The sequence below is a fragment of the Amblyomma mixtum genome, chromosome 10 (assembly GCF_055824585.1).
Source record: "Amblyomma mixtum isolate Tamu chromosome 10, ASM5582458v1, whole genome shotgun sequence".
NCBI lineage: Eukaryota > Metazoa > Arthropoda > Arachnida > Ixodida > Ixodidae > Amblyomma > Amblyomma mixtum.
The window spans coordinates 126168374-126184334 of record NC_143021.1 but is presented as its reverse complement, the minus strand read 5'-3'; the positions used below and the strand labels follow the sequence as shown (position 1 = coordinate 126184334).

The 15961-nt window shown below is 44.5% G+C and overlaps 1 long non-coding RNA gene across 1 annotated transcript; it reads right to left on the bottom strand.

Moving 5' to 3' along the window:
• Positions 1–9164: 9164 nt before the first annotated feature.
• Positions 9165–14867, bottom strand: LOC149326882 (uncharacterized). Its single transcript, XR_016286006.1, has 3 exons — positions 14645–14867; positions 13658–13838; positions 9165–10221 (listed from the first exon to the last, which is right to left on the bottom strand). It is a non-coding gene; the product is annotated as an uncharacterized LOC149326882 (long non-coding RNA).
• Positions 14868–15961: the final 1094 nt, after the last annotated feature.

Sequence of the window (15961 nt, the reverse complement as noted above, 5' to 3'; positions counted from 1 at the left end):
AACGAATTAAATTTTTATAGGCTAATCACATCTGATCCCCCCATCGAACACCAACAAATCATACCAAACACGTTAAAACAACTCACCGATGAAGGCGAAATACCCGCACTGTTGTGAACGCATTTCCAACACCGGGACGCTCCCAAGGATAGCGTCGAGGCCTGCGTCTCTCCGAGCCAGCGCGTCGTCGTCGTGGAGCGCCTAGTCCGTTCGCGGCGGACAGCTACCGGGACGCTACCAGAGATGGCGTTCAAGCCCACCAGGCCAATCAGCCACCAGGACGCTCCTGATTGGACGAAAACGGGCGGGAGTCTCTGCCGACTCTATTTAAAGGCTCCCGTCACCTTTGTTCTTGTCTTTCCTATTGTGATACATCGTGACATGTAGCGGGCTTCTCGCAGATGTTTGTAAATATGTGAATACATTTACCTTTTTCATGCTGCTTCAGATCAATTTCCCTCTCATTATTGCTTCGGCCGGTCGGCGACAGCGGACCCGCATCCCGACAACTGAGAACCCTCGTTACAAAACAGTTCATAATCCAGTGTGACGCGAGCAACAGGGGAATGGGTGCTGTGCTTTGCCAGACTTATGATCAAGGGAACGAACGCCCAATCTCTTTATGTAAGCAGGAAGCTCACTGCCAGGGAAGAAGCATACAGCGCTATTGAAAAGGAATCCGCATGCCTGGTGTGGGCGATACAAAAACTTGGCTGCCACGTGTCTGGTACGTTCATCGTACAAACGGACCACTGTCCTCTAACCTGGCTAGAACGCATGTCGGGCAAAAATGGTCGCCTCCTGCGCTGGAGCCTTGCTGTGCAGCAATTCAGCTTCGAGGTTCACTACAAGAAAGGAAAGGCAAATGCCAACGCAGATGGCTTAAGCCGATGCTTCTAAAAAGGGAAGGGAAAAGAAGGGATTTGGACGGGCTGCTGTTTTTTTTTTTTGCGGTTTTGTAATAATCTTTTTTTTTTCTACTCGCGAATAAAATGGTCTGTAATGCGACGGTGCACTCGCGATTGAACCTATCGCCTGTCAGCGAAATTGTTGGTAAGATAGAAGCTTGGCAGATCTCTTGGGAGATGGAAGTGTATTTGCTGGCTGTTGTGTCCGGTACAGACCACCTCCCTTGCAGACCTGAAGAAACCGGTCGGCGAGCCGTTGACGGGCGGCGGACAAAGACTAAGCCCCGACCTCGACACTTCGAGAAGTGGCTGCGGACCTCTTCCTCAAATTCAACTCATTCGTATTCAACATTTCTTATTACCTTAAAACGGGTAATACAGATATGGGCAACAAAAGGGCACAAAATTATGCCAACTTAGTCACGCATAGCATTGAATCCAATTTTCTTAATTCATATCGCACAAAACAGGCTTTCTTGAAACGCTTTCTAGATTATGTTTTCATGATATGGATAGAAATCGAGGGCAAACTCACCCATATTATTACCCCCTTCATGAACTGCCCGCCAAACACTAGCTTCAGACACTCGTACTCCGCAAAGCAGATTAACATTCTCGACCACTTTTTTTGAATAGTGCAGGATACCGTAATCACCAGTGTGTAAAGAAAACCAACTGACTGGCAGCAGTACCTTCATTTCAGTAGCTGTCACCCACGCCACAAAAGTTCTGCGGGTTACGTACTGGCGAACGAAATTTTTACAGAACTGGGTAGTCCACTCTGCTATCAGTAGACGAAAGTACGCAGGCTGCCTACCTTGTTGAAAGAATCGGTGTCAAGTTTGCAAGCACATGCAGACAGCAACTCTAGCTCAAAGCACACATTCCAACTTCAAACAGCCCATGCGTGGAAATTTGAATTGTGGCAGCAGCAGCGTTGTATACATGGTCGAAAGTGGCAGGTGTGAAACGCAATACATTCGTCAAACCGAAAATTCATTCCGAATTAGATTAAATAACCATCGTGCTCACGCGAAATCTCTTCCTGACCTCCCTCTCTGGAAGCACCTTAGCCGAAAAAAACTCGAGTTCGTCAAGCTTAGGGTTTAGCTACTATAGAGCGGTTTTCATAGGTCCCAGGTTTGGGAACAAATGGAACCATACTTTATTTTTATTGGTTTATTGGTTTATTGGGGTTTAACATCCCAAAGCAACTCAGGCTATGAGGGACTTGGGATTTCAGGGCGACACGCCAATTTTTGTGAATGAGCATCGTGTCCAGCAAGCGAAGTACTCCTCGGAATGGCATTGAAAGCAAAGAAAGAGAAAAATTTAAGTTCACATGGGTGTCAGACGAAAAAATCCTGATGCGAAAGGTTGAAACCTCACTTGTTCATCACTTAAGTGCAGGAGACTTACACCAAGTTTTCTAGCACAATGGCCGTTGGTATTAAGCAAATCTAACGAACCTGGAGAGTACGGAAAAAGGTACCCGTTTTACATTGTAGTATCCGGAGCATACGAAAAAACTGAGACCATCCTTGTTTATTTATCACAACACTCCTTTTTTTATGACGTTATTACAATTACAAAAACTTGGTTAAGAGAAAGTGAAACCGCTGAGATACTAGGATATAATGTAATGGCTTTATCAATGTGCCACACATCGCGTGGGGGGGGGGTGCATCCCTTTACATAAAGAAAGATATTGATTACCAGTGCATTATGTGTAGTTCATGTAGTAAGCAGTCTGTTGAATCTCTCTTCGCCCACCTTAGCTTTGGTCTTCTAATTGGTGTCGTATACCGACCTCCTAACTCGAGCGTAAATGACTGTCTCTGATATGGGAAATATCATCAACCCGCTATTGAGTTTAAATACTCCACTTGTTATTTTACGGTGATTTCATTATCAAACTTCTCAATGATGGATGTTCTGAGTGCGACTACTTGTTTATACATTCATTTCACCTCTAAAATGTAACTTCTTCACCTACTTGAATGGCGCCTAAATCTTCAACACTTATTGATCGCATGTATTGTAATAATGAAATGAATGTGCGCGCTGGAGTTTGTGACATAACTATTGCCGATCACTGTCCGACTTTCACATTTTTACCTCGCAGTTACATACATTCGTTCCGCAAAACCAGAGGCATAAAAATTAGGGTGAGTTATGCCAATGCTCAGAACCCTTTGAGAACCACTGATTTTGTAAAATTTTATGAGAGTGAGGTTGCTATAGAATGTTGGAATTTCATCCCTTCAGTATCAAATGCTGTTATGGAATCTACACGTGAATGCTCACGTCGAAATTGTGAAGAAGCTGTGTGCCCATGGATTACGCATAGTATACGTAGTGTACTTAAACAAAAGATTACTCTTACCACAAATGCAAGCAAAATAAAGGAAACAACTATTATCATGGTCAATTCAAGCTTTATAGAAACAAGTCTGCGGCGATGATGAGGACAGCCAGAAAAAGTATTATAACAATCCAGACACTAAACCAGGCATTGATTCCAAACAGGTTTGGGATATTGTTAAGGATGTTATAGGACTCGGGCACAAAGAACACATCACACCCGATCACCTTTCCGAACTTGTCGTTAATGAGTTTATTGACTACTTTGCCAATATCAGTGAATTCCTTGCAAATCACATCTCATCTGGTCCCACATCTCCTAACTTACGCATGGCTCTCCGCATCAACTTTAACCTAAATGTAATCACACTGGAGGAAATTATATGTGTAGTAAGCACACTACCATTTATTAAATCAGTTGGTTATGATGCTATTTCTACTGCAATATTAAAATATAAAATTGACATTCTGTGTGTATCCCACTATGCTAAATATTAAACCATGCAATAGAGACAAACTCCTATCCAGAAATCCTAAATCTAGATAAAGTTATTCCTATTTACAAATCTGGAGATAAAAATGACCCAATTATTACCTGATATCGGTTCTGAGTATTATTAATACTGTTTTTGAGAAACGAATTGCCACACAACTAAAAGGATTTATCAGCGGGAATAATATAATCGCTCCTCAGCAACACATCCACTGCCATTCTCACGCTCTCGCGGTTGATAAATTCATCATTTCATAATAACAAAATCGCACTTGGCATTTTCTTAAATCTGACAATGGTTTTCGACACTGTATCGCATTCAATATTACTGAACAAATTAGCCGCCATGGCATTTTCTATGCCGCACTGCAATTCTTTACGAGTTACTTATCGTGCCGACACCCAAGGTGGTAATTAATACATTTCACTCTACTTATAAACGTATAAAAATCAGAGTACCCCATGGATCTGTCTTGGGTCCTACACTGCTTCCTATTTAAATAAATCATCTTCTATGTGCAGTTTCGTTTTCCCAGATTCCAGTGTATGCTGACGACACCGCCCTGATACTCAAAGGCAATTCAGTTTCTGCAATGCAATATAAGGGAAGACTTACAGGACATTTATAACTGGTTCTCTAACAACCCGTGTCATTTCATTTCATTTTATTACCTTAAAGGCCCCTTGAAAGGGGTGTTACATAAGGGGTGGCAAGTATAAAAGCACATATTCACAATAACAGGAAAGGTTCTACATTATCAGTGAAAAGACTTGGGGAAGTGATGATGACAACGTTGTTTGCAAGGCCGTTCCAGCCTGCGGCTGCACGAGGAAAGAAGGAATTAGAGGAAGTGACAGTGCGCGAGCGTGGACGGGCAACTTGTAGGTGATGGCTGTTGCTGTGAGATATGCGTGCTGGGGAAAGAATATAAGGTGCGTTGTGCATAGGGCTGTGAAAGAATTTGTGAAATAAAGACATGCTGGCAATATGACGTGGGAGCGATAAGGGTGATAATCCGGATGCTGTTTTTAAGGACGAAACACTGATGTCATAAGAGTAGGATGAATGAATGAAACGAGCAGCGCGATTCTGAAGAGTTTCGAGGGCATTGATGAGATATGCTTAATGAGGATTCCAGATGGGCGACGGCAAATTCTACTTTGAACCTGACGAATAATTTGGAAGCAAATAACTTGACATGATGGGGAACATGATGAAGATGGCGCTTTAGGAAACCTAACGTCTTGTTACCTGACGATATTATATTAGTAACATGCAGGCTCCAAAAAAGATCGCTAGAAGTAGTTATGCCTAGATATTGTATGACTGAACTAATTGGACGGGAAATTCAGATATTATGTAAGAGTACGTTAGAGGATTACGCCGACGGCTAATGGACAAATGATTACACTTACGCGGGTTAAATTCCATTAGCCATTTATTGCACCACTCCTGAAATGGATTAAGATCATTTTGAAGAGAAGACTGGTCAGCGGTGGTGAGAACATCCCAATAAAGCACACAGTCATCAGCGAACATGCGTGTGTTGGATGTTATGTTTGAAGGCAGATCATTAATGTATATGAGAAACAGTAGTGGGCCAAGCACAGATCCCTGTGGGACACCCGACGTTACTAAGAGTGAGTTAGAGCTCTTATTGTTAACGGAGACAAACTGCGAACGATTAGACAAAAATTCTTCAATCCACTTCAAAATATAGGGGTGCAAATTTAATCGAGAAAGTTTTATCAGCAGGCGTTTATGGGGTACTTTATCAAAGGCTATGGCAAAATTAGGAAAATGATGTCAGTCTGTAGATTAGAATCAAGGTTAGCATGCAGATCATGAATAAATATGGCAAGTTGGGCCTCGCAGGAGTAACCCCGGCGAAACCCGCGCTGGCAAAATGGGAAAAAATATTCGAATCATGGAATGTCATGATGTGGGTATAGATGACGTGTTCCAGGAGTTTGCAGGTAATACTAGTTAGAGAGATGCGGCGGTAATTAAGCGGCGAGTTCTGTTACCTGATTTGTAGACTGGAACGACCCTCCCATTTTTCCAGCCTATATGCAGTTGACCTGTGAAGAGTGACTGAGCGAATAACAAGCACAACAGAGAAGAACATAATGTCACGCGTGGTTCAGTACGGTTGGGTACGTCGAAGTAGGCGACTGCAGTGGACGTCGGTACCAGCCCTAAAGCTGAGCGTTCGCTTGCTCCACACTTCGGCTTCTTCATTTTCTCAAGGCGAGCTCGCGCGCATTCCGCGCGGTCGTGTTTTCATGACAGCGATGTTGACGAATGGCGGTGTCATTACTCCCCGGCAAAAAGAAGCATCGTCTCGATGCTGGGAGTGAGTGGAGAGGTCGGAAGGAGTGAACGGGATTAGTGGGCGAGGCTACCGCTCGTGATAAGGCTTCAGGCGGACCACGTGAACCACTTCAGGGCACGGAGACCGTCGGGATTTCTGAAATCCATCGGGAATGACCTCGGAGTTGAGGTCGCCCAATGACCTGACCATGCGGTATGGTCCGAAGTAGCGATGGAGGAGTTTTTCGCTCAGTCCTCGTCGCCGGATGGGGAACCACACCCACACACGGTCGCCAGGCGCATAATGGACGTCATGACGGCGCCGATTGTAGCGATCTGCATCTCGAAGTTGTTGGTCCTGAATTCGAACTTTGGCCGGTTGGCGAGCAGCTTAAGAGCTTTCCAGGAACGTGTAGGTATCAGTGTGAAGGCTAGAGTCGTCCAGATGTGGTAACATTACGTCGAGCATCGTCGTCACTGCACGGCCGTAAACGAAGTGGAATGGGGACATCTGCGATGTTTCTTGCACGGCCGTATTGTAGGCGAAGGTGACATAAGGAAGCACTTCGTTTTGTGTTCAATATCGACGTACATGGAAGTCATGTCTGTAAGGGTTCGGTTCAGTCTTTCAGCCAACCCGTTCGTTTGAGGGTGGTACGACGTTGTTCGGCGGTGGTCGGTATGACTGTAAACCAAGATCTCCTGCAGCAGCTCAGCCATGAACGCGGGGCCTCTGTAGGTGATCAGCACTTCAGGTGCCCCATGACGGAATACGATCTGATGCACGAAGAACTTGGCGACTTCTAAAGCAGTGCCGCCGTGAGAGCTGACGTTTCTGCATAGCGGGTAAGGTAGTCCGTGGCGACAATGCTCCATTTGTTGCCAGAGTTCGAGCGTGGGAACGGATACAGCATGTCCATTCCTATTTGCTCGAAGGGCCTTGTGGGTGGTCTAATGGGCATCAAGAACCCAGCTTGTTTGGTTAACGGTACCTTGCGACGCTGACAGGCTCGGCACGTTCTGACGTAGTGAGTGACATGAGCACGGAGACGAGGCCAGTAGTAATTCTCTTGGATTCGGGCTAGCGTACGGGCTATGCGCAAATGTCCAGAAGTGGGTTCGTCATGGGAGGCTTGGAGGATTTCATTGCGCAGGCTAGGCACGACGATTAGGTATTGCGTATTGTTTGGAGCGAAATTTTTCTTGACCAGAAGACCATTGCGGATGTATAAAGATGGCAACACGCGCCTGAAAGCGCACGGGGCGGTCGTGTTGCTGCCGTTGAGAAATTCCGTTACATCTCGAAGTTCGAGGTCGGCGCATTGTTGGTCAGCGAGGCAGGAGGCGCTGAGAGCACTCAGTAAGATGTCGTCATCATTACAGGCGTCGGTAGAAGGATCTATTGGGCCCACCCTTACAAAAATTTTTAGTAACATTCTTTAGAAAGTCTTTCGACAATTGTTAATAGAACCTATCAACATTAAATAGAAAGTCTTTTAAACGTCTTTGTACATTGTAGTAACAACCTATCAACCGTCTTCCGACAATTGGCCACCGATATCCAAAAGACTCAAGTACATAGAAAGTCTTTATACTTCCTATCATCCCCTTATCGAGTTTGTATACACTTCCTACTGACCACTTACCGACAATGTCTACCAACACCCTATTAACGGTCTTCCGACAATTGGCCACCGTTATCCAAAAGACTCAAGTACATAGAAAGTCTTTACACTTCTGATCAACCACATACCGACAATGTCTACCAACACCCTATTGACGGTCTTCCGACAATTGGCCACCGTTATCCAAAAGACTCAAGTACATAGAAAGTCTTTACACTTCTTATCAACCACATACCGACAATGTCTACCAACACCCTATCAACGGTCTTCCGACAATTGGCCACCGTTATTCAAAAGACTCAAGTACGAAGAAAGTATAATTCCTACATCAACTTTTGGAAAAGTGTATGTTAACTACACAGTACAACACTTTTACCAACATAGTTTTCTCACTTCAAAATCATTTTGTGAACACTATCCTGGAGTGCTTAAAGAATAATAGAAGCAAAATGCAAATTATTACATTTATTGTGCACAAGTGTACATACGCGCTACAACACATGCATGATGCATCAAAATATTTTATGGAGAACAATAGAGGAACAGAATATTGCCTTCGGCACACTTCCCCTCAGCTCCCTCTGAGTAACAATGACTCACACAGCAATTGAAAAACATAACAGGTTTTAATTCACGATGTTTCGGCTGGAGGACCAGCCTTTTTCGAGTATAGTATAGCATTCGAAACAAAAGCTCTGTGCTTCAAATGATGTAGTACACTTGAAATCGGCTGGTCCTCCAACCAAAACGTCGTCAATTAAATCCCGTTAGGTTTTTGTTACATATATACGAGGTGTTTCAGGGAAGACTAAGTAATTTTCAAAAAACAGATATTTTGAGATGAATGTACGGCTTTTTCAGCATAGTATTACCAGTGTTGGCAGGCACCAGAAAACTTGTGAAGAGTCTTACGTAGTAAGCTGGTTAGCTAATTTTTATTAATGAACCTTTTCACTATCAGAAACTTTGTCAAAACATTAAGTTGGGCTAGTTGATAACGGCTTGAAGGAATCATACTCTTAGCGGTAAGAACACACACAACACCGAGACACGCACACACAGGACACCCGCTAGACTTCAACTATGTTTACTGGACACTTGTACGACATAAATATGTATCACTGAGCACACGCAGGTGCCTCGTCATCGGCATCAGGTCTAACTACGCCCTCCCCTCTCCTCCAAGGCATACGGTTGCGCCGATAAACAATCCCTTTTTCTGCCAATGCCAGGGAGGGAGTGCTTACACACATGTCACCCGCCTCTTGAATAAAAAAGGCCTGGGAGCCGAGAAAAAAGAAAGAGAAATTATCGAAGTCTTTCGTATTCAAGAGGCGGGTGACATGTGTAAGCACTCCCTCCCTGGCGTTGGCAGAAAAAGAGATTGTTTATCAGCGCAACCGTATGCCTTGGAGGAGAGGGGAGGGCGTAGTTAGACCTGTTGTGGATGACGAGGCACCTGCGTGTGCTCAGTGATACATATTTATGTCGTACAAGTGTCCAGTAAAGATAGTTGAAGTCTAGCGGGTGTCCTGTGTGTGTGTGTCTTGGTGTTATGTGTGTTTCTTACTGCTAAGAATATGATTCCTTCACTATCAGAGTTAGGCGTCTAGTTGCCATTAGAGATTTGTAGTAGTTACATGCACTGGAGGGGTTTCTTTCCCTCTGTGCTTTCAAAAGCGCATGTATTTTCGCACGATGCAGCCAAATTTTGTCGAGCCACAGCGGCGAAAGTAATCATGTTTTGTACATTCCAGAAACTGATATGGCTACTACGAACAACTGGCTAAAAGTCTCTAACTGCAACCAGTTGCAAACCTGTGTTAGTTAAAAAGTTAATTATCAGAAATTAGTTAACCAGCTTACTAAATACACCTCACCGGCTTTCTGGTGTCTGCTAACACTGGTAATATGCAGCAAAAGCCATATTTTTGAAAACTACTTATTCTTCCCTGAAACACCTGGTGCATATAAATACTGCTCACTTTCCTGTACAACACAGAAACGAAATAATTTCTTCTGTAACATGAAAGTTCCATGAGCCACATAACAAACCCGTGGAAAAAACTGCATGCATACACACACATCTCTCCAAAACAGCTAAAAAATCCCACACAGTGAAACAATGCTTACACTGTCTTAAGACCAACATTAAAGGCTGCAAACACTAGCGAATTAAAAGTCAAACAGATGCCAAACATATGCTAAATGTCCCCATGGATGTAGATATTAAGCTATGAGCTGATTTTAATAAAAATGCATCAGCACAGAAATGCTTAAGCGACTTTGTTGGTGCACTATCCTGACACTTGTCCTCAATATCAGGCAGCCTGCTTGTTGTGCATCATCATCATCAGCCTGACTATGCCCACTGCAGGGCAAAGGCCTCTCCCATGCCTCTCCAATTAACCCTGTCGTTACTTGTCTGCATCACCAGCGGAAGAGGTAGCGTCCTAGTGATGAGACGTGTGCACGAACAGGTAGCCTCCTCCATGGCAGAATGCAGCAGCAAGAGAACTGCACAAGAAAACATTCAAAGTATACAGTTATAGTAACTTCTAATAGAATCAAACACGGAGAAGCAACAATCAGTTAAATGTGCACTAAAATGCAGCACTCTGAGTGAGTTTGATAAGGCTGCTGAGTAATAGCATAAGCAGCAGTCACAAGACTAGAACTAAATGTAATGCGTCCTTGAACAAGAAAAAGCTACAACATGCTGTTGTGCTCAATTCTGCCCCCACATTCGAAGACTGAATGATATTCACAGGAACTGACATTAACGTGTTACACCAAATTAGGCTACCACGAAGAGATATTTAGCCATTCCAGTCATATGAAGAAAACATGCAGGCCATCAAATATAAAAATTACTTTGTGTTTCTGATTTGTCTGCACAAAAATTCACGCAGCTTTTGTTTTCAAAAGTGATGGCACAAAGACATTGCAATATAATGCACATGTTGCTGTAGATAATGTATCATTTGCAGCTATACCAGGTGTTAGGCGAAAATGTATGAACAAAGAGTACAAAGGTGAGCAAGTTCGTCAGGGCAAGAGTGGCACACTCTAAAGCAAATGAATCAAAATATTAAGGCACACACTACGTCAGATACAATACTTGTAAGTAAAGCTGCATAGAACTACAAGCGATAAAAGCCTCAGAAACGTGCCCCTAAGGGAGCAGCTGGACTGGTAGTTTTTAGAGCGCAGCTCTTTGGCGTCCGTTCCTGGGATTCGCGTCGTCGTCGGCGTCGGCCTCGTAACCAGCTCCGCCCCCAATGTCACGCTTTTCAATTGGTCAAAATGCTCGTGACGTCACAGCGCGCGAATTTCAAATGGGGCCAATTGTACTTAGGCTAGTAACCATGCAACCAATCAAAGCGATCGTATAGTGATGCTGCAACTAAGTTGGACTGAGTTTCGTTAATTGCTTAATTAATCAATTAGCCTAATTAATATAGAGGAGAATGAAGAGGTCAGAAGAAAAGAAAAGAAAGACGCGCGCCGCAACGACAACAGCGTCCGCGGAAGGAGACGCTGCTGAAAAAAACAGATAAGTACGAAGCCGCGTTCCCTCCACCACCACGCACTTCCCCACTCAGTAAGACGTTGCTCGTTTCATATACGTTGTGTCGAACATCCTAGACAGTTCCAACAATTGACAGGTTAATGACAGAACACGATGGATAGAAATACAATAATATAAATATGAAATAGCCTAATTAACCTTTCTAGTTAGACCGCATAAATCAATAAAACCGAGAACGAAATTGGTCGAGTTGGGGAATCGAACCAGGGTCTCCGGAGTGCGATACGAGCACGCTAGCCACTCCGTAATGCCAGCTGAATGGTTTGGAATGAACAAAGGCGCGTCTAGCTAATACGGCGTCTTCGTTCACTCCCATCTTCCCCCTTTCCCTTACGGCGAGGTGCAGGTGTCCACCCAGATATGCGAGAGAGATACATTTCCTTTCCTCAAAAAATAAATTTACCGTCCAGCAAGGCGTACAGCCGAATTGGCGATGGCGTTCTGTGGACTCCCTGACAGCGTTGCAAGACGCTGTCGCGTTCCACTCTTACAGGCGAAGCTTAACATGTTAACCACACATCAGTAACACACGCAGACAGCCAATGGACGCGTCATTCGCTGGCAGCACTTGATTCATCATTCACAACCACATTCTTAACGTACGCTCCCTTGCCGCACATGCCAAGGACGTACACCACGATCACATTCTGCGCCATTCCTCTGTACTTTGCTTTGCTGAAACCTGCATGGATCCCAAAGAGCCTCTCGAAATCATAGATTTCCTATACTGCTGTGGTGCTCGCAGAGACCACAACAGAGCGGCGGGAGTCGCTATCTACTTGCGCACAGGTCTCTCTGCAATACCAGTCGAAATGTTTGGCACGTCACATGAAGTTGGCGAACTGTGCGCCGCAAAGTTGCCCAACGGCTTGCTGGTAGTAGCTGCCTACTTCGCCCCTACCGCACTCACGAAAGACGTCGTGCACTTCCTGCAACTCGCATTAACTGTCCATCGATCCACACCGATGTTAGTAGTGGGGGACTTTAATGTTGACATAAAGACAAACAGCAATTTCCTAACACTTATGCGGGAGGACATCCCGTTCCTCTCGCTCGTAACGCGTCCCACGGCTGTGACAACCTCGCGAGGCACTTGTATAGATCTCGTCTTTGAGAATCAAGCATTGGTGTACCAAGTCGAACATATATCAGTCTATTTCTCCGACCACAAAGCTTCCTTCATGACTGTCAAGAACTGTTAGTGGAGTCTTTGTTAAAGGAATACGTGTGAAAAATAAAAAAAAAATTCTGTGATAGCGCATACATGTGTTGCTCGATTTCTTTGCCTCAATCTATCGAAAAGGTGAAACAGCTTATTTGCTGCGCTCAAATTTCGCATTAGGAAGTAACGTAATCGTCGGTAATTTTTTATTTGTCCCGCAGCACATCCCTCCAGTGCTGAGGCCTGCTCATATCTGTTTAAGTTAAGAATACAAGGGAAACAAGCAAACAAGTGTTCCAAAGAAGATAAAAATGTGCACTTAGGTTGTTCTTTAGGAAATTACCTGTCACTAATTTGCAGCAATAAATACCTCGAGAAAGTAAATTAAGTTATTTACACAGCTTATTACAAACCTTGATGGCACGGGAGAAAGGCAACATCAAATGCATTGGTTCAAGTAAAGCCAGGGGTCTTGTTAAGGTCACAGCAATATTTGTTGACTTAGGCTCAGCTAGTGTAATGCAATCAGTAACTGAACGTCGGCATGAATAAAAATAACAATGCACCAATACTCAATTCCAAATGCATTTCAACTGTACAGTGCAGTCAGTTGTGACAAAGGGAGCGTGAAAGAAAACCTCAGCAATGCTCATGACATCGAATAAGCACCCTTCTTCTGTACAGCTAAAATATAAGCTTTACAGGGTTTCATGTAATGCAAGGATAACCTGGTAAGGTATCAATTATTGATGCTAGCAACAAATAAGCTTCTAAAGCAGAGTGCTCCACTTGAACGCCAATATTCAATTATGCATTGCCGTCAGGCCATGCCTATCACATCACTGGTTCACTTGAAACATGCCATACCTTGTAAGAGGTAGGTACTGCTGAAGTAAACCTATAAAATTTATTTGCTGCTTTTAGACTGCTGTATAAAGGTCATGAAGCAGATAATTGTTTTAATTTGGTCTATACTGTGGTCAAGATTTCCAAGCACGAGAGGCATGAAGGAAAAAACTATAAAAAGCATTTCACACTATAACACAATGCACTTGACTAGGGGAGTGCTTTCATGATGCCCGCAATATCTTTTCCCTTTCTCTTGGTCCTCTTTTAAAAGAAAAAAAAAACGAAAGAGAGAGGGAGCCTGGACCAGAAGATTTTTGGCAGGCTAAAAAAGACAAGGAAAATATACCCACTTGTCTACCTATCCTTTTACAAGTGGCACATGCTTGATATCCAGTGTCAATGGCTGATAGGCTGAACCAGCAGGTCTTGGTGTCATTTGCCTCTGGTTGAGGTAGCATTGGCTCGATGACAGATGAAAGCTGGTGCAAAAGTAGCGTGATGATACCGGTGGAGCAGCTGTACAGGACTTGACTGCGGGTGCATTTGAAGAAAGGCTGCATTAGAGCCATGCTTTCATAAACATCACAGAAGCCACATCCCATTACAACCTCTAGCTGTTCAGTCCAATGTGTTCATGAGTGGAGGCTAATGATTAATTACCTATGTCTCCAATAGTTAGCAAAAAAATGGTTTACAAAGCTTGTCATACTTTTCTTAAAGCTATTATTCGCGAATCACGTTATATTTTTATCGCTTCAGACTGAAAATGGGGGAATGACATAAATGTAGTGAACGTAAAAAAATAAAATGACAACAAACCTTCCATTGTGCGATTACCTCAGCTGCACTGCAATGGAATGGTTCTGCTATTTTTAATCGTCGTTTCGTTGACCAGAACTGTCAAGAAACACAGCACTTGATGTGACTGCGACGTAGAACGGGCAATGCTCCTTATCCAGTAAACACTCAGGCAGCAGAATCAAAAGACGCACGCCCCTACAAGCACTTTTCGTTCTTATGGTCTCCTTTTCACGCGCTGCTCCTGTTCAGTCGGAATAACGAATCAAGCAGCACCCCATAGTTCTCGGCGTGCAACCAAATTCTATCACATAACTCCTGCGCCGAGGAGCTGACGCAAAGAGCGTGAGGCGGCGGGTTAAAAGTTGCATAGTTGGCAAGCGAGCGTGTCAGAACACCTTATCTCTGCAAACGATCGCGTGGTGCCCGCATTTTGCCCCTCACTGCGAACAAGACGTGAAGTCCAACCCAAATGCATTCGCAGCCCTCAATCATACCCCCGACACATCGCAGAAGTCATTTTCCTGTTCTGTACTTACATTTGTCAACGTTCACGGCAAGCCGTTTCTCCTATCGGGCATCGGGCGCCGGCCGCTCTCGGCGTGGTTGCGTGCAGTACGTCAGAGCAGTTTTTGAGCACTGCGTGCGCGTAAGAACGTCTTCCGCAGCACTGGAGCCATCTGTCACCTTCCGAGTTCAGTCACACTACCACAACACTAACGAGGCCGCACATTTAACACAAACAAACTGAAGAAACGCACCCACAACCACAACCGTCGCACCCCGTCAACAAAGAGTCGTTTCAGCGTCCTAAAATAGATCGTGTAGCGCGCAGCCAACATGAGACTCGCAATCCGCCGCCAGCGAACGGAAAGGTGGCGCTAATGTCGCCTAACTTTACACGCGTTAAAAAAAGAATTGATAAAGCCCTTTTTGCCACAAACTTGTTGCATTAAACGACAAAATATTTTGTTTCAATTACAAAGTCAGCAAATTGGAATGATTGAGGTGAAAAAATGCGACTACTAACAACCATCTGTTTCTGGCGGCGCTGCGAACGAAAGCTTGGAAAACCGGCCAGCTACAGGCGACGCATCTGGGGCCAGGAAAGCCGCAGCCGCTGCACGGCTGCACTGACTGCCTAGTTCTAAGGCTATAACTCAGCTCCCCGTAACTGCGTCGCAGAATAAGGAATGATGATGATGTTGCCAAACGCTACTGGTTTCGGTTTTTATTTTCGCATATTGTGTGGCTTAGCGTACTCTACACAGCTTTGCTCATGCGATTTAGTGTACGTGTGTGTACCTAGGGAACACGAGCGTTCGAATGCCGCTCTAGCGTGACGCGCGAAACTTTCAAGGCTGCGCTGCAGCATCGCCTCTGTTTTGTGTGTGTTTATATCACGTCATTGGACACCTTGCACGCTCTTTGCTCGAGCGAGCCCCGCCGAGAGTCGCGCTACCGTAGTCTTTTTGTGTGCTTCCTTGATTGATTTTTGCCTCTGCCTTACGCGGTCCTCGGCTCGGCCTCACGTCCGCTGATGGCAGTAAGAAAAGGCGAAGAATGAACACATGCTTTCGTGCGTCCACTCCGTATGACTACGTTAAAACCCAACACTTTATTCCAGGATTCCTTAGTCATTGCATTACGGGAAGATAGAAAATACAGCTATCACCACGTTTTCCCTCGCCACAGCTTCGTACCGTGTTTGCGTTGAAGGAGATGCAAGTGAAGATGCGGAAGAGGCACTGCGCCTGTGCTTTAGCGGTGCTCAAAGTGGGGGCTGCTCTCACCCTAGCTTTTTCCATACTGGAAGCTCCTCTGTGGCTCAGTACTACCGAAAAATATAACAAGTC